Source organism: Protopterus annectens, chromosome 13.part0 (genome assembly GCF_019279795.1).
Source record: "Protopterus annectens isolate FY-2018-M chromosome 13.part0, PAN1.0, whole genome shotgun sequence".
Taxonomy (NCBI): Eukaryota; Metazoa; Chordata; order Ceratodontiformes; family Protopteridae; genus Protopterus; species Protopterus annectens.
This window is the reverse complement of record NC_056747.1, coordinates 511,177,655-511,198,664: the sequence shown is the minus strand read 5'-3', so window position 1 is coordinate 511,198,664 and position 21,010 is coordinate 511,177,655.

Genomic DNA, 21,010 nt, shown 5'->3' with positions numbered 1-21,010 from the left:
TATTCTATTTTACATGGCAAAGCACGTTATGCCCAATATTTTTGTTGCATAACCCACTGAATAACATATATTTATGAATTGGAGTACTGCAGTAAATGCACATGTGAGGTGTCAGTATCTTAATGAATAAGGCACTAGTAAGCAGGTCTAAGCACAAATAAGCAGTAGTAAGCATAATTAAGCACTAGTTGGCGGGTGTAAACCCGTTTGTGAGGTGGTAAGCAATGCCTACACTGGCTAAGCAATTCTAAAGTTAACTCTCTGTAAGCAGATGTAACGGCAGGTTAGCAGTGCTTACCATCATGCAAACCCGCTTACAACTGCTCAAAAGTGCCTTAATCACTCTGTTTCCAATGGCTCTTGTTCTTCCCACCAACAAAATAAACAGCCATGCAGGTCTCGAACCCAGGACCCTATACACCATAGTCCCAGTAGTTATCCACCAAGCCATCGCAGAAGTACAGAAGAATGAGGTAGTAATAAACCTGTCCCCACCATAGTATAACCAAACTGAACCTGTGAAAGGCATCAGTATACAGTCATATGTGCCATAACCCACTACATAACATAAATATGTGAACTGAAGTACAGCAGTAAGCCCAGAAGTGAGGTGTAATTGTAATAGAGTGTTGAAGTCCCCAATAAAACACAAGGACCCCACAGAGTGTATGTACACATCAATCAGGGATACCAGCCATACATATCAGGTGTAATGAATAATAACACAATGTCAAAAAGGCATTATAATGAAGGTCTAATGTAAGCAATGCTAAGCATTGCACAGGTCAGCTTAGGAGGTGTGAGCAATGTGTAGACCAGCTAACTCTTTGTGCCCAGTGGTATAACTCTTTAAACAATGCCAACTTTAGGTAAGCAGGTTTGCCCATAGCTTAGCCTTTTCAAAACCGGCCAATCATGGTAAAGTGTGGGAAATCAGCTCTACGTAAACCCAAGAGGAGGGAATACATCTCATAGCTGGTTGTAGCTTCCCCTTGCAGGCACTATGGCAGTAAGGGGAGAATCAGTGTGCTTCCAGGCGCAGCGCTGGTGCTTCCAGGAGTCCAAGGTCATGGAAGGACTCCTAGTTAAAGACCATGCACAGAGACTGCTGCAGGGTCAGTACCAGGGCTCCCAATATAAGGCGGAGGCCTACGACTGTCTCGCCCGTGACCTCACCAGTGCCACTGGCATACCCCGAACTGGTGAGCAGGTCAGGCCACTCCCTGAAGCAGCGGAAGGGGGACCTCTTGGAGGAATGGCTCCAAGAGGCTAGAGCATCCGGGGATGTACCAGACGTGTGTAAGTATTATCCCAGTATGTGTTTAGTAAGTGCCAGCTTAGGTATATCATGGATAGGTATGGCTAAATATTCCTCCTATGTCCCCCACAGCTGCAACGAAGTGGGCTGTGAACCAGGAGGCCCACATCTGCCACCTGGCACTGTTGCGATGTGAGGCAGGTCAGTAATTCTCAAGCTTTTACTGTCATAGGAAATAAAAATAAAAGTAGTAGTAAATTAGTTGCTAGTATAAAACCTGTATTGTTCAAGGCAAGTACTGCATACACTAGAGAATATGGCAGGAAGAGTCTCATATTGTTTGTATGGCAATAAAAGTGTAATAGCATGACAAAACAAGTCTAACTGTTGGACTGCATGTGTATATTCTGGTATCATATGGTAATGTAGATTTGCAATCATGTAATAGTACTGTAGTATTAAGCACTGTTACCCACACCATGCACCATAAATTGAATGTGTAGGAATGCCTGTATATGACGGGTGTAATCCCCAGAGGCCATTTAATACAACTGAGAGACACATACAGTAAAAAGGGATAATACAGACAGCAAAAACCGAATAGCACATCCAACCGAGATGTGAACTGTTGTTTTTTTAGCACACACAGCTACAGTTCGAATCCTAACAGTGGTAGTAGTCTGCCTACAGAATCATACCACACAACTTTACTGATATGTCCAGAATGTCTATTAAAATGGCCCATGTCTATTGCCTATCAACCTGTCCCCCTGGGAAATCAGTGGGATGATCCCAGATGTATAGGCAGCAAACAGGAAATGCAACTGATTGACACACATCTTTGACAACAAACCTGGCACACCAGCAACTCCCCAATACCTTATGTGACTAAGAAGCTTGTTAAGCTGTGGTCAGAGTGTGTACAGCAACAGAGTGAGATGTATGTGCATAATAGTAATGTGGGACCTGGTACTGTGTGTGGGAACATTCAGGTAGTGCTAATAAACATTCCTCCCACAGGTCTGTCAGATACCAACACCATGCCCAGAAATACAAGAATGATATGCAGTTGCTCTGAATAACGAGGTATTACACATCACTGTCACCCACACTGTCCTACAACATATAACTGTCTAGGAAATCTGTATAAGAGTGTTGTTATACAAGGTCAGAATGCATAAGCACAGGGGATTAATAAAACAGAAAGCAGATTGGAGATATACAACAATATCAATATAGCAGACACAACTGTGATGGACAGTGTTTAAGTTGTAGCAGACACAGCCATGATCTGAATCCTGGGAGTGGAATTAGACTGCATACAGATTCATACCCCATAACTGTAGACATGAGGCCAGAATGTCCAGTATATGTGCCCATATCTGCTGCCTGTCCCCCTGTACCCCTGGTAAGTCTGTGAGATGATCCCTGATGTGTAGCCAGCAAACAGGGGATACAAGTGATTGTCAACCATCATGAGAACACACGTGTCACTGTAGCAACCCTTGAAACTGTTAGGAGAGTAATATTTCAAGTATGTCCTATCTACACTCCCATGTTGTCAAGCTGTGACCAGAGTGTATGCTGTAACCGAGTGAGATGTATGTGCATAATACTAATGTGTAATCTGGAACCTTGTGTGGCAACAGTCAGATAGTGCTAACAAACATTGCTCCCACAGGTACGTTGGATACGAAATACAGACCAATATAACCTGTACTGGTACCGTCCACCCTTGTATTGTAGCGGTTTGTGAGTGTTGCAGTTTCTCTGAATAATAAAGTATCACTGGTCACTGTCACCCACACTGTGCTACATAATATAACTGTGTAGGAAAGCATGTATATGTGTGTGTCAGGTCACTAAAGGTGGAAGAGGGCAATATTCTAGATATGTCCAGGCACACTAACATGTGGTCAACACATGGCCAGAATGTGTGCAGAAAGAGTTGGCTAGCATAGTACAAAACATCAACCCAGAATCCGGGCATAAAGTTAGTGTTAACAAACATTCCCTGCATAGGTATACCAGGTATGAGGTGTATACTGCAAGTAAAAAAACGGTTAATGTGTAATAATGTCGACAGCCATATCAGTGTCCAGTACAAGTCTATAGAGTAGTGTAGCAAGACTTGTAAGGTACAAATAACAGCACTGACTAGGAAATTAATGTAGACTACAGGAATATACTACTTGTTAATTGACATCTCCCCCCCCCCACCTTATCTCCAACAGTAATCAGCATACCCACCCCGACAGGTATGTACTGACTCTGATAATGTCCAATTGTTTGATAAATATTTTAATGGTACCCATGCATGTGCCTTATTGAATTATTCCAACATTGTTGGCATGGTGCCATCAACGTACCTGCATGCTGTTCTTATTACCACTGTGGTCCCATATATGCATGTGTTTTGTTTGTTATGCAACTGTTCCGTATCTGGTGTATGGGTTAATGTGAATATCTATGCATGCTATTATACCTAACCCTGGAATGTGTTGACTATTACTAACCCATATATGATGTTGAAATCTAAACACTATAGTGGACTCACCTGTCCCACCTTAGCTGGCCGAGGCACCGGCCACCAGCATGTCTGGGGCCCAACCCCAAACCTCCCTGTCTGTTGGTCCTGCACCACCTTCGGGTGGAACCCCCCTCAGGGGATGGGGCTTGCCCCCCCGGAGTGGGCGCAGACAGGCACCTATCACCCATCGCCAGGTCGGGGTCGTGGTGCGTAGAGCGGTCAATGAGCTGTTCGGTGATGATCTACACCAGCTCAAGAGCCATGTTTCATGATTAGAGAGTCAGCTTGGCTCTGCGAATCAGCCCTCAGTACAGCCACCTTCAGGGCTCTGAAGGTGCAGTGGTGACTGCCCATGGGTGGGGACCTCAGTCCCACTGTTACCACTAGGGGGTTTGTGGGCTTCCGATATCCCAACAACCCTCCCCATCAAGGTGTTTACCCCACATGTGTCATATACCACCCCTGTATGCATCTTGTGTGTCTTGTCTGTTAACCTACCCAACCTACTTCCCCAAATATACCTACTACCCCTCCCCAACATCCCACTCTTACCTGAAAAAAAAGAAAAATTGCAATCTGTTCCCACAAAAAATTCATGCACCGTTTACATTTCACACACATGTCCACTGGACACACGTAATCCGGTCTAATTGGCATCACAACTTATTATTGTTGTCCTCACCCCTCTCCCAGGGTTTGAGTGTCCAAATCTACCTCCAAATTCAGTGTATATGCACAGCTGTTGCTGTAGAAGAAATGGGCAGCTATGGATCTTCCTTACACATCCCTAGCTAGTTTCCCTACTATCTTTCCCTCTTTGTGCCCCTTTTTTCACCACTTTCCTATCAACCCCTTTTTCATTTCTTTTAAAGAAATTAGCACAGGGGTAAGTGGCAGTAAGAATTTTTAAGCAGCAGTCAGTGTGTTTAAGCCTGTTTGTGCAGGGGTAAGCAATGCCTACACACGTTAAGCAATTTATAAGCTAAATGAGTATAAGAAACTGTAGCTGGAAGTTAGCAGTGCTTACCTCTGCGCAAACCCACTTACAACTATTTTAAAGTGCCTTAATCACTCTGTACCCAATGACCTGTGTTTTGCCCAGCAACAAAATAAACACCTCTGCAAGGCTTGAACCCAGGACCCTGCGCACCATAGACAAAGTGATTTACCACTAAGCCATGCCAGATATACATAAATCTGATGTTTTCAGAAACATATCCAGCCCAGTCATGCAACAGTACAGAGAATGTATACCAACATTTTTAGATGTATGTGTGTTTGTAAATATATTAATATCTAAACAGATGCAACATATATATATATATATATATATATATATATATATATATATATATATATATACATATATATGAATATTATGAACTTATATACATGCAAATGCCTACATCGACACATATATATATCTACACCTATATGTCTACATATATACAGCAAGTTACATATATGTACACAGATATATATCTGTGTAGGTATATACGGACATAGTTATATATATGTAAGCAAATATATATATATATATATATATATATATATAGGTATATATGGCCATACATCTGTAGATAGCAATGGTAGATTAACAGAAACATATATGTCCACATGCACCATTAATGGGGTTAGGAGGCCCCAAACAATATACGTCTTGTATGAATTGGCATTCCCCCCCCACAGCCAAACACATCCTCCCTGCAGTACACTACCAAGTGTTGCAGATGCCATAACCAGGACCTGACACGACATGGGCCCAAGATGTTAACAGTACTACATCCCACCTGTATGATGTCAGGCTGGTATTGATAACATATCATGCAGTACAGTCTGGCTCCCATAGAAAATGTAAAATGTGGAACATCCCCAGGCTACATATACACAGACACATATATGCAGATACAGATAGACATACACACACACACACACACATATATATATATATATATATATATATATATATATATATATATATATATACATACATGTGACTACACATACACACGCAGAGATATGTACAGTGAGATACTTATGTAGTAAGCGCACACAATATGGTACAGCCGCTATGCCTACAGTTAACATCCTAACAACTGGACACTGGACGAGCCACCCATACAAATGACATCCGTTGCCTGCTGCAGCATATGCCCACAGAGAGGTCATAGGATAAACACCACACACAGGTTTGCAGGAATGGAATACCTTTATTTGTGTACTATTACAGATTTATATGCCATGTCATATAGCTGTTCAGACACTGACGTCCACATCAACAGAGTAATGCAAATGTGAAACAGTTATACTAATACAGTAGTCTGGAAAGGTCCACAATCGTTGCTGCCCAGGCCAAGCCCTTCAAATCATACAATAGTAAAGACAGACTGGGCCACAGGATACCACACAATCAACAGTAAGTGATGCAGGTGTATAGTTCGGGAGCCTCTGTCTACACTCTGTACACAGTCACTAGGTGGTAAAAACTTCAGTTGACCAAATGGGATGTAACTGTTACATAACAAGGTGTAACTGACACCTTCACAGGCATACTGGCAAACAGAACAGTCTGTATGGCAGGAGGCAGTAGGCCTGCAGTAATCCACTGTATGTAAGTAATGTCAAGATAGGCGATATGTATGGTACTGTACATCCAGATACCTTAAGGCAGCTCACCCCTGATACCTCCACATGTTGTAACAGCCTAAGTTATGTATGGTGCATCCCCCCTCCTAGACTCAATAGTACAGGGCCATATACCACTGTTACATAGACTGGCATCTGGAGTGCATATGGGCACACATGTATTGTGTAGGTGAAGCCCACATGTATATGGCCCCAGCCTCACATTATGTGTGTGGGATACAACAGCAGTGGACTGCTGGCAGGCATGGCAGTGTGGTATACGTATTTGTGCATATGTATCTCTATCTGTATATGTGTAGACATATACTGCTCTGTATATGTATATATCTGGGTGTGTATATGCATATCTATGGACATATACACATCCATCTATATATGTTTATATGTACATGTGTAATTATATATATAGATATCTGGATAATCATATGTACATATATATTCACCATATGTCCTGAACATGGGGTGTAGCCGTACCTCAGCCCCTATAGTCCCACCTTCGTAATGCAAGGGGATGTCAGGCATGTATAGCAGGTATATTGGCAGACTATTGCTACTGTAATAAGGATTGTCTTCACAGACAATGGTGTGTGTGAGAGGTCACGTCTGCTTTTCACATGTGCACCATTGGCTACTGACAGACATCCTAAGGACATTATAGTATAGTACTCCTGCAAGCACGTAATGCTCTTGTGGACTACAGCAGAGATATTGGCCAATAGATGTGGACATTCTGACACACTCTCTACAGTCCAGAGGTATACACAGACCCCCTTAGTGCAGAACATGTGGACCAAGCCTGACAGTATGGATGTTAACAGCCATGTAGATGGGTATAGCACATAATGACTGGTATACATTTGCCCCCATAGGTTATGCATTCACACACCCCATTCTGTCCTGACACATAATAACTGCTGGTACAGAGGTGCCATGGACACATACTACCCACTAGATATTGACATACATCTGTACAGCATCCCACCACTCTGTCTGACATACATGACTGTTAAGGGAGGTCTGGCAGCAGTACATCTGGCAAGTATCTGGACATGACACCTCACTGGGTAAGTACACTAAGCTGCTAGGCATGTAACAAAGCACTGTGCAGGCTACAGGCAGACTGGCTCAACACTGGCCTACATCTTCTATGGGGGAATGCACATGTACCTGCATATGTAGCAGGCTCTACTTGCATGTCACAGCACAGGATAAGATACACCTTTGTGAAAGTGCATAACCACAACCAATGTGAACACAGCCACATATGGTAAGCTAGCACAATATTACAGTATATGGACAACACCATCCTCATATATGCCACTCACACACTAACCCTACATATACTGGGCCACTACACAGTGTGGTCTGATGCCCGTCTGTGGTATGGGACATGTGTGTGTGTATGGCCCTACTAACATGTAAGCCAATATGGTAACATACAGTGGAGCAGCATGTAACATCAGATAGGACAGGACCAAGGATGATGACATCTACCAAAGTCTGTGCACAGGCCAAGGTACATATTAACAATACACACACTGTTGACATTCACCATAAGTACACAGACCTCAGTACTCTACAAACAACCACAGAATGTCCAGGTTATGTCATCGGATATAACCCCTACTGTACATAACGTGTAGCAGTCTGATATCTCACTGGCTTGTTATCAGATATGATGACACTAATTATGGTGTACAGCACATATGCACCTCTTAATGCATGACATATGTACAAAGTTTGACTGAGTTGTGGCCGGAAGTACATACATAGGGCCAGTATTGACATGTTGCTGTGATAACATCATACATTTACTGTTATAACAGGGTTTGTTGCAACATGTGTCCTATGAGGGATATGAAGTCAGTAACTGTCACGGCTTTCACCATCTACAGACTGCAATCCTCACACTACCTTCTGCAGTTCCCATATTCATGCTGTGTGTGGGTAACATATGAAACCAAAGGCACCACACACTGCCCAGTTTGCAGATGACCCTAGAGATGGGGAGTCCTCATAAACATAGAACTGACATGGCAGGTATTAATACATGTAAGACAGCCATATACACACACACCCTGTTAAACCAACATTATTTTGAATGCATTATAGCAGCACATAGTCTGTAGTCAGGTCAGGCACATCCCCCGTCTGTGTGTTGGCCTGTTTCCACAGTGTATGTTGTCAGAGGTAAATCCCCAATCCATCTGAGATGCTGTTTGCCAAACAACAGATCAAGTTCCTGCTCACAGTGAATGAAAAGGCCCAACACCAACATGATGTTCCTAGATATTGGAGTGTGTTTCCATGCAATTAGCTATGGGAATGTTACCACAGCTGTTCCACATGCAAATAGCTAGGAGAGGGCTGCAATTCATGCAGAGGCCATCAGCTGATCATGAGCATTACCTAAAATACACATGCTGCTGCCTAAGCAAAGCAGGTGTAGGTCTCCACATCTACCAGTGAGGGAGTGAGAGAGGGAGACAGAGGCAAAACTAAGTCAGGGAGGGGTGGGAGAGTAAAACTTAAGCATGTTTGTGTCACACACCTACCAGCACAGGGTATCAAACTCCTGATGACTATATAGGGCTATCAAAGTTCTATGCAGTTATTTGATGTGCCACATAGGTCACCTATTGTGGAGCCCTCAGAACATATATGTGATGGTGACTGACATCTGCAACAGGGATATGGTAGCTATATGGTAGGTGAAGTACACGTGCCTGTCTGCATGAACAGGTGCCAGCATCAACACAGCCACACTTTCACAGGGATCCACACACATTGACAGGGCCAGGATTACAATTCCTCACTAGTGAGATTGCCACAACACATTACTGTGCGGGTATCACATGCACCACATGGGCCATACGGAGGTTATATGGGCAAAGGTTATTGGGAGGTATCTGACATCAGACAGCATGCTTCAGTATACCAATGGGGGTTGTAGTGAGTGTGGATGTGATCATACGCATCATACAACACACGCAAACACACAGGGTGCCAGTACTGACATGCATGGGTGTGTGGTGGTCGACTGTGCCAGACTGCTATACAAGGCTAGGTGATGGGTATTCCTTGGCATGAGGCCACATGACAATGGTCTGCCTTGTGGCTCAGGGCTATAGTTTCTGCATTTGCCCACACAGGTGGGTATTGTAAAAACCATCCAGTCACTTGGGTGACTATTGCTTGTGGCCAATGCTGTGCATTGCTTTCCATGTATGTGTTCCTTAGTCCATGACATGGACGGTATCTGAGATGTGCACACTTCCCACATGCATGTACAATGAAATGTGAAACTGTACTTGTAGTGTTCGGCCCATGTTGTGTACACAGATTATCATAAGATGTGCCAGTCTTGGCCACCTGTGGCAGGAACTGGTAATGGACAGCAGGTTTACCCTGCACCTACAGTGATAGCATGCTGACGGCATTCCCTGGTGTCAGTGACATCTGTCCATACAGTGCATGTTTTCAGGCATGGTATGTCCTTTGTGGGTCACGTGATGGCATCACAGGTGTTGCAGGTGTCCAGTGGGGAACATGGGGAAGGTGCACTGTCTGCATATACGTGCCTATTGGACAGATGGACAGGGTGCCATGCCCTCTGTAGCCCATTATAATCACTCCATAGTTACTATCAGTGGCCAATATGCGGTGTACTACCCACATATTGGCTGTTGCCTAGGCGTGTGTGTGTGTGTGTGTGTGTGTGTGTGTATGAGACATGGGTTGAGAATGTGCAGTGGGTAATACTGGGGTTGCTAACTGTGATTGCCTGGCCTTGATGTCATATGTATGGGTATGGATTTGCACCCCAGCCTCTCGGCTGTTTCACATCTGTTATCCCTGTACTGTGGACATTGTGATATTTAGTAGGGCCACCTTATAAGAAATTTGCAAAACCCGGTCCACATTGGGCCCAGGGGTCACACACACACACCCACCTCCACACAGGATACGAGTTCCAAACACACACATACACCCACACACCTGTCATGCCTGGGAGTAGACTCTCTACCTAACTAGTTTATTACTCTGCAGCACTACACAGTTATAGTACGCGCCAAGGAGATTACTGGAGTACTCCTTCCCCAAAGGTGTATATCACATTGGATGACATCAGCAGGATTGCCAAAGTAGAACATTCGAAATGTAGTAAGTGTGGCTAGGCTAAAATGCATTGCTCCCTACAAAGACAGTGACACACACAAAACATCCGCAACCGACATTTGTTTGGGTAGAACCCCTAATGGAGGTCTATATTACACTGCAGCATGGAGCTGTTTTATGACGAACCACAGGGATTACTGGAGAACTCCTTTCCCAAAGGTGTATTTCACAATGAATGACATCAGCAGGATTGCCAAAGTAGGGCATTTGAATTGTACTGAGTATGACTAGACTATAATGCATTGCTCCCTACACAGACATTGAAAGACACACAAAACATCCAGAACTGCCATGGGTGGGAATAGAACCCTACAAGAATTCTAAATCACACTACAGCAGTACGCAGTTATGGCATGCACTACGGAGATTACTGGGCTACAACCTTCCCAGAGGTGTATTTCTAGGTGGATGACATCAGCGGCCTTGCCAAAGTTGAGCATTCCTATTGTAGAGAGTTTGACTACCCTAAAAAGCATTGTTCTCTACACAGACAGAGTCAGACAGACACACACAGTTGCCATGTCTGGGGTTAGAACACCTACCTAACTACTTTATCACACTACAGCAGTACGCAGTTACAGGATGTGCTACAGAGATTACTGGGCTACAACCTTCCCAGAGGTGTATTTCTACATGGATGACATCAGCAGCCTTGGTTGAGCATTCACACACACACACACACACACACACACACAGACACACAAACTATTTTATCACATTACAGCAGTACGCAGGTATGGGACGCAACATGGAGATTACTGGGCTACAACCTTCTCAGAGGTGTAGTTCTAGGTGGATGAAATCAGCAGCCTTACCAATATAGAGCATTTCAATTGTAGGGAGTGTGACCACCCTAAAAAGCATTGCTCTCTACACAGACAGAGACCGACACACACACACACACACACACACACACACTTGCCAAGGCTGGGGTTAGAACTCCTACTTATTTTATCACACTACAGCAGTATGCAGTTATGGGACATGCCACAGAGATTACTGGGCTAAAACTTTCCCAAAGGTGTATTTCACAGTGGATGACCTCTGCATGCTTGTCACAGTGGGGCTGTGGGGAGGGCAGTGTGTGTATGGGCCATAACCCATTCATCTAGGGGGTTGACATGCCACATGCGGGCATAACCTGGGTCATATTTCACAGGTACGTGTATACAGCTGCTAGATGACTACTTCCTTGTACAGTCATGTTGCACAGCTGGCATGTTCACCACATACTTTGTAATGCTAACAGATACTGGTGGTTAGTATCTGCAGTGAGTGACATCTGACTCTTGTGTGGTTGTGGCCCTTTGGCTGTGTGCTAGGTGGGACAGGTCTGGATGGCTCCTTGTCACAGTCACCCTCTTCCACACATCTATGTACGTCTACCTTTGGCTTATTATAGTGTGTTGTCCTTACATATATGCCTGTATTCCTATCCATTGTGTGTGCAAAGCATGAGTGGTGCATACTGAGGAGTCTCTGCACTAACATCTGCGGCTGCCAGATATGTCTGGTTCACTGGTGTTTGCAGATATGACCTTCATGTGTTTGTGTGTGAGCATGCCCAGTATGACCTTTCAGTATGTTGTTGACTGACATTGCCTTCATTTCTCTAAGTGTGTGGGCATGCCCAGCATGCCCATCTGTACTGAATGTGTGGATTGAGTCCAGGTAGTTTGTACTGCAGTGCTGGCCTTTGTGTTGTACATCTACAGGTAGCATGCTGTCTCTGCAGGGTATCAGTCGATAATTTGGCATTGACTGTTACCACATTTCTGCATAGGATGGGGGGGCACACCTGCCTATTCGTACATTCCTATACAGGATTTGGGGGGGCACACCTGAATGTTACTACATTTCTACATAGGATATGGGGGGGCACACCTGACTATTTCTACATTTCTACACAGGATTGGGGGGGGCACACCTGACTGTGACTACATTTCTACGTAGTATAGGGGGGTACACCTAACTATTTCTACATTTCTGCATGGGATTGGAGGGGGGGCACACCTGACTGTGACTACATTTCTGTGTAGGATGGGGGGGCACACCTGACACTTGTACACATTTGCTAGGACTGTAGTGGTATGTCTGGTACTCCATTTCATTCTGTAGTCTTACCTATCATGCCAGTGTACTACAGATCTTAGCTTTTAATTACCTATATATTAGTTTCTGACTTCCTACCCTTTGGAACTGACATCCCACTGCCTGACCTGCTGTAGTCTGTCTGTGTCGGCCTGGGGGGGGGGGTTACCCATAGTCCTCATTCAGAGGCCATAGCACAACCTTTGTTTGTGTTTGTCTATACCTGTCCTGCTGGCTGTGACTGTTGTTGTGTATGTGAACGCCCCTGACTGGCATGTGTGAGTCACATATCTTGTGGGTGTCCCAGTATTGAGGATGGTGCTACAGGGCTGCCTATGTTGGATGCACATAGTACACTTCCCTACATATAGTTAAGCACAGGTAGTGTAATGTTTGGCATCCCTTTTACTGTATGTGAGAGTCGGAGAGAGGTGTTATTCCCTGGGTCCCTCCTGTGTTAGTGTATGTGCTATGCATTGCCTCTTTGCCAAGGCCAGGGGATACTGGGCATTACTCCTTCTGCCTACTGGGGCAGGCTCAGGTTGTTCCTCCTCTGAGTCACTCTGTGGCTGTACAGGCCTTGATAATGGCGAGGTCTGTGTGGCCCTGCCCCGTGCTGTTCCTGCTCAGCTGTTTAAACAGGACAATATTGTGTAGTATGGCATATGCAAGGAAAATTTGGGTACATGTAGCTGGTGAGTGCTGCAAGGCTCCACCGGATGTGTCCAGGCACCAGAACAGTGACTTGAGCATCCCAAACACATGCTCTACTATAATTCTGGTCTGTGCGTTTGCCTCATTATGGAGTTCTTGTTTGGATGTGTGTGCATTTCTGATGGGTGTCATCAGCCATGGCTCCAGTGCGTATCCAGCATCCCCCACTAGGTGACCGTCAGGGATTTCCCCATTGGCAAATCTCTTGTACAGCTGCGTCAGATGCCAGATGTGGGAATTGTGATAGCTTCCAGGGCAGCCAGCACACACATTCATTATTATGCCCCGGGAATCGCATATGACCAGGTAGGTGATGGAGGGGAAGCCCTTGCGGTTGATGTAGACCCTACCCCGCTCACCGGGTGGTGCTTTGATGTGTATGTGCGTGCAGTCTGTAGCACCCACTACCTCAGGGTATTCTGCTATTTGGTGAAATAGTTGCATTTTGCCGGCCAACGCCTCACGGGTGTTGGGGAAATATGTGTTCACTGACATGTACTGACATGGCATCCAGGAACTGGTGGAGTACCCTGGATGCTGATGCCTGTGAAATCCCCATCATATCCCCAGTTGGCCTTTGGAAGGTACCTGCAGCTAGTATTCATTGGCCTACACATACTTTGATATCCACTGGGATGGGTTCCTCTCTGTTAGTTCTGTGAGTGAGACGTGGCCGGCACAGCTCAACAATTTGCTGTAGGAGGTCCCTGTCCACCCTATAGCTCTCTACTATCTCCAGCTCATGTAGCCCCTGGTAGGTTACCTGGGTCTGTACACTCTTCTCCATCTCCTTACTGTGGGTTGGTTGACAGCATTCACATTCTCACCACCATCAGCCTCTTCTACAAGTTGTTGCATGATGGCTATTGCAGCCCCTTTCATTTTGCTGTTATGAGTGTTAAAACTTCCCCACTTGTTTACACCGGTTGTGTAGAGCGTGGGAAAAACCAGAGGGGAAGGTTTTTGCATAGTTTATAGTAGTGTTCTCGGCTGGGCTGGTCTGCTGCCTATGTAATTGGCTGATTCTGATATATTTCACCTGCCAGCTATGCTAGTTCTCCTAGATTACCTTCCTACTGCTGTTTTCCCTTCCCATTGCCTTCCTGTTTAAGCCCAGTGGCGCGCTGCACAAACACACTGCTCAAATGTGCACAGTGCTGCTATTTCCTGGTTTAACTTCTTTTTTGCTCCTATAAAACCCGGTGCACGGCGCACACACCCACTTAGGCTTTGTAAAGAGTGCTAGGCAGGTTTAGACACATCCCCTAGCTTAGCTGTGCTAAGCTAAGAGCAAACCCGAGCCACAGGGCTCCAATCCGCTTACAGTATGCCTGACACCCACCCCCAATGATGTCACCTAACTCCTAGGCTTGCACCAAGCAATTCCTACTCTTACAATGTTGGGACCTGGCTCACATGCTGGGGAAAACTGGGATTCACTATCCTTCCCCTCATTTGCATAGGATTGCCTGCTAATGCATAGTTACATGTCTCACACTGAGCCTCCCCCTTAGCAACCACTACTCACTGGCCATGTTGTCTTCTGCCTGCCATTGACTTGCTTGGCAGAATACTGATTTTAGTTAGGATGCTTAATTTAGGTTAATTTTGTTATTTTCCCCCTATCCTGTTTGCGTGCCACTGCCCTACGCTTAAACAGCCGAGATCGGCTAAAAAAAATAAAAGTTGATTTTTGTATTTTTTTTTTTTTTTATGTTTGCAATGCCAATGGCCTTATACTTGGCCATTGGCATGCTTACTACATGATATGCAGCCTTTATTTGGAGCTGTTACAGCTCAGTTTTGGATTTTGCAGAAATGTACTCTGTTACTAACCGAGTGCATTTCTGCAGATAGCACTATTCCTGCATGGATGGTTGCAAGCTTCCTGGATTGCAAAATCCCCTAATTTGCATAGATTTCTCCTGCAAATTAGGTGATTTGCATACAAGGGCTTCGTCCGTGCAGGATTAGTGCAGGAGCACTCGTGCACACCCCTACAGGCTGTTCCTGGATCGCACAGCAGACATATTGCCTGCTTGAGCTCCTGCACTGATCTTGCACACCGTGCAAACTTTAGAGAATCTGGGGGATTATCTAAATAGAACCTGTAGAGTCATAATTTAACAAGGTAATCTCTACAGAAATACACAACCAGATGATAAGGACAGTGGACTCATGTTTCATCCAGTATACTAACTTCCAATCACACAATAAGGTAACTTGTTGTTGCCAATGTAAAACTATTTTATATTCAGATTACCTGAACGTCTTTAGAAATAGTCCCTCACTTTCAGGCATATTACATATATATTAAAGGAGAATAATTTAATAAGATTTTCCCATTTATATTCCTTAATCTTCCACTAGGTACTCCAGCAAATTAAACTAGAAAGTTTGGGGGATGTAAAAACAGAAGTGATCCACTGTGACAAAACATTTACAGAAAATGTAAATGTTTCTGTCTTGGCTCAAATGCCTCTTCTAAACAGCATCCACAATTTAGAGCTGTACTGCATAGAGGGCCTAGATTAAGGGGGTGCAAGATTCCCATTTTTTTGCTGTATATTGGCATTTATACCACCATCAAGAAACACATGCATGATATTCTGACTGGGGTTCTGCCCTAATCTATATTTATTTTATTTAACTTTACAAGTAGACTAGTCCAAACTGACTCATGTTACGATGACATGGGCCACAAGGCAAGTGCAGCTACGGACGAACAGTTAAGGTGGAGATACAGAGGAACAGTTAAGACAAGCAATATAATGAACACATAAAAAACTTTTTTACAAAGTAGAACTAGTGAACACAGTGAGCATGAAAGGGGAAAGATCCGCTAACAGGATTTTTATTCCATGCACATAGTTCAAAGAGAGCACTGCAAAATCCCTAATTCCAAAAGACCAAATGCAGAATGCATAGAGTGGGAGGTTGTTTATAATGGTTAAGGTGTTTACATTACTGACACAAGATACAGAGTAAATTAAGAGGTTTATAGGTTCATACGTATATACTAGGTTAATGACGACCAGGGCCTTTATAAGCCTAACAGTTCAATCCAACCCAGTTATGCCTGTAGGTGTCATGGGCATTTATTAGGAGGGGCTGTGTTAGTTAGGAAGTTTCTAGAGGTTATGAGGGTATGTTAGTTTGGGCTTTACTTTCTGCCTCTGTTTGTCAGAGACACGGGGGCCAGACCCGGAGTTAATTTCCGATTTCCAATCCATTGATCAAGGTTATGCTTAAATAGAGTTAGGGATGGACTCTGCTATACATAGATGGAGAGCCTGTTCCAGAGCATGGGTATTCTCTGAGACACATATTTGTTTCACCAACATGTCTTATTTACATCACAAGCAAAATTTAAGTCCTTGGATCTAGTGCTTCTGATGCTGTTTGTTTTATGGGTGTGCAAAATGTCCATCACAGCTGGATCTGCCAGGCATAGATGGCCTTTCAATAACCTGTAGAAGACAGTGTATAGAGATAGGGCTTTAAGGTGACCCGTATAGGATAATGTGTTTATACCATGGATTCTCTTGGTAAAGAACATTTGTGGGTGGTCCAACTTTTGCATATGTCTAGTTAGGTAGATGCCGAGTGGGGCATTATCCTCAATAATGGGTTTGATAAAGGGGTGAATAAAGTTGTGCCCTGATTTCCTTGGACCTGGATGCCATGTCTTTACATATAAGTTGGGTGACATAGAATTATGTTCTTACTACCTTGTCCACATGTTGGTCAAAATCCAGGTTACAGTCTACACATGTTCCCACATTCCTGACTACCAGATCAACTCTTAGGGATGTCTTATCAATGATTAAATTAACCTGGGTAGCAGTTTTCCCATAAGGCACTATAATGCATTTCCTGGCATTGAGGTTTAGTCTGTGACTTTGGCACCAGTCATTTGTCTGTGTTGTACCCTTTTGTAAGATGTTTGTGTCATGGGGTTAATCTATAACTTCTAAATTGCAGTCATTAGCCTTTACCTCCAAGTAGTAGATGCCAAATAGGAGAGGTCCCAGCGCAGAGTCCTTATGTACCCTGCTGGTGACTGGTCTCTTAGTGGAGGTGGTATCACCAATCCTGGCTTCCTTGGTCCTGTCTGTGAGCCAGCTGGTAATCCATCAAGTTATATAGGTGTCTGTGACCAATTCACTGGGTTTGTCAACTATACCTGAGTGGGGTATTGTATTGAATGCCTCAGCCAGGTCCAGGTAGGCAGTGTGCACCATTTCCCCCTCATCCATTGCCTTGATGATCTTCTCAAAGAAGTCCACCAGGTTTAGTAGGTATGATCTTCTCTTTACAAAGCCAAACTGGGTTGGGTCTAGTGTCTGAAGGTTGCCTGTGTCTTTGCTGATTATTTCCATGGTAATTCTTTCCATGGCTCTGCATATAAGCCTAGTCAGACTAATAGGTCTGTAGATTCCAGGGTTGGTCAATGGTCCACCGTTATGAAGTGGAATAACCATTGCAGTCCTTCATTTTCATTGTACAAAACTTGTTTTGAGGCTATAGTTGAAAAGTGATTCAAGTTGTCCTGATAGGTTACGTTTCAAGCTATTTAGGAGGCATCCTGAGATACTATCAGTGCCCACAGAGGCTGTTTGTGGCTTTAGCGAACACCAGCAGAACCTGGTCCCTGTTAATAATTGGAGTGGTATCCTAGTAGATATTTCATGGGGGTGAAATTTGAGCTGAATTTGTCAGCCAGTAAATTTCCTATGCCATTCTGCTCAGTAAAGGTGGCACCACTGACCACCAGTTCAGCACATTGATGTGTGCTGTCTTTGAGGTTTTGGACAAAGCTGTAAAAGGCCTTTTGGTTGTCTTTAGCTTGTGAGGCTATCTTGACCTCATAAGTGGCCTTATTGGGCTTAATTAGTCCACTTAGTTTCCTGTTTTTTTTTTTTTTTTTTTTTAATTGGAGAGCTGCTGCTATCATTATGGAAGTTGCTCTACCTGATTTTAGCCATGACTTTTTTCCTTTTGTTATATATCCTATTAGGGTTAGGATTTGACCAGTGCTGTTTATTTTTAGAGTTTGTTTTGGCTTTTAGTAGATACAGCAGCCTCTATACAGCCATTTATGTGGTTGTAGAAGGTCTCCGTGATCAATTCTGCATAGGTTGCTGTGATCTCTGGGTTACAAGGAGCATTGAATTTTGACAAACTATCACTTAATAGGCTGCAGTTTGCTTTGGAATAGTAGTTTCTAGCTTTTAGATGGTTTTCTGGGGTTACTTAGTTGATTTTTATTTCAAAGCAGACAGCTTTGTGATCTGACCTGGCCCTCTGGTGGGTATGTGCACTGTCTGGTCAAGGGTGTTTATAGTAATAAAGTCCAGAAATCATGCATCTGAGTAAAGGCAGTTTGTTTCCCAGTCTATAGAGGGATAGTTAAAGTCTGCCACAAATAGGATATTTGGTTTAATGGTGGTTGTCTCCAGTAGGTCTAGGTACGAGCTCTGGGATTCCAGGGTCATAGAGGGTGACCTATAACTTTCTAGGATATGGTATGGGGCTTTGTCTGTGGTGATTTGCATGTGGATAAGTTCCAGTGCACTGTCCTGTTTAACCAACATAGATGTACTTGCTGCTAATGCAGACTGAGACTCCTTCACCTTTTGTCCCTGTCTTTGCAGCTGATGTTTTAATTTGTGTGGAAGGCACTGAAGCCTTACACTGCTGGAGTACTTTCTGCAAATGAAAACCATTTTTCTGTTCTTAAGAATGAGGACAGATTGCAGGGTGTGAAGTTTCTTATTTAGGCTCCTAGCACTGAGCAGTAACACATTTAGGCTTCTTTATGTTTTATTTTCTGTGTTGGTAGGTTTATCAATCTGGCATTGCCTAAAATGGCTGCAAAGGGTGGATAAAGTTTTAACCAATATATGGAAGCCCAGAGGGGACAGGTGCAGACCATTCTTTGCTAAGCAGCATGGTCTGTTAACCATATCCTCCCATGCTGACAAATAGTGAATCTCCCTGGAAAGACAACAGAAATTAAGCCAATTAAAGTCAATCATCTTTTGTTCATACTGTTGCATCATTCTTGGTGAAGGTAGAGTGCTGCTCAGTACAAGGCACATACCTGGCTGATGCACATATTCAGGTAGCACAATAATGTCTCTCTTTATATAGTCTAGGGAAGTGTGTCTCAACTTGTTAGCACCCACATGGACTGTGATGGAATCATACTGGTACCAGTGGTGGTGTAAACTGAGTGCATGAGAAAATTGGCAGATCCTGGCTCCAGATAAGCAACTAACAATTATCTTTTTCTAGTTTAGTCTGGTGAGTGGGGCATCTGTGCATCCCCTGTGCTGTGATAAGAGTCCTGGGTAATATGTTGGCTTGCCTTATAGGCTTTGCTGTTGGAGCTCCACTGGGTGTAGTCATATGTGTGGTGTTTGGTGTTGGTTTTGGTTTTTGGCGAGTGCTTTAGAGACTGCTGAGGCTACCCATTACTGTTTATAGGATTAGGATATCGAAGTTTGGAAAGATTGCATTTTAGTGCCTCAGATATGTTGGTATATGTGTCTGGTGGACACTATTTTATCAAAGGTCTTTCAGCTATTGCTTATAAACTGTTGTTACATTATTAAAATATTGATCGCTTCTCTGCAAATTCTACCACTGGATACAAGAATGCATTTGGCTGCTCACTTACTCACTTTTAATGCTGTATCGCTAAACCCATTTAACATAGCACGGACATCAAACTGTCTCGCTATGTTAAACCCATTTAACATAGCGTTAAAAAAAAGCAACGGAGATCTTGCTTTCTCCGTTGTTGCCACAGCTCTGATACATCAGAACTGCCGATGCGGACGCCTGCGGAAGGGCAGTAAACAGGAATTATATGCCATTATTTGAGAAAAGTAATAGTTTCTTTTCTTAAATAATGTCATATATTATATATACAATTGTGGTAATGGCTGAATTGTTCTTTTATTTTGTTTCATTTAGGTCAATTTGCAGTGAAAGTGTGGGACCTCCCTTAAGTGTTGGCTTTTATTTCATCCAATTAGCCTAATCAGCCTAGAGCTGGCCCTGGTCTCATATTAACACATGCTCTTGAAACATTTCTGCATCAAATTATACTTGCAGTTACACATTATATGACATTAATTTGACACCCTGTTTGACCAATCCCACAGTTTCCTAGGATAATGAAAACAACTGTTTAAACATATTTTCTCTGAAATTAAACAAAAATAAACCAATCCAGTCTTCTTTTGTAGTTTGTTATGCAAGCAAAACACTGTAGGCTTACAGTCCAATATCTTCTACCCGCTCCTGGCTTCCAGAGCTGCACAGTTCAGCACCACTTTTACACCGTAGACACTGTTTTATTCTGCACAGCAATTCAAAATAAGGTTAAAAGCAATGGTACATTTGTGTTTCATTTTTCACTTCTCCAAACAATCCTTTCAAGTTCTGCAAATTTTTGCCAATATATTTTCAGTATTTTATTGCCAGATTTTACTAGTAAGCATACAGTTTGTAGTTATTGAAAGTTAATAAACTACCAGACTGCTGACCCAAACCTAGGCTTTCATTCCATTATCCCTATT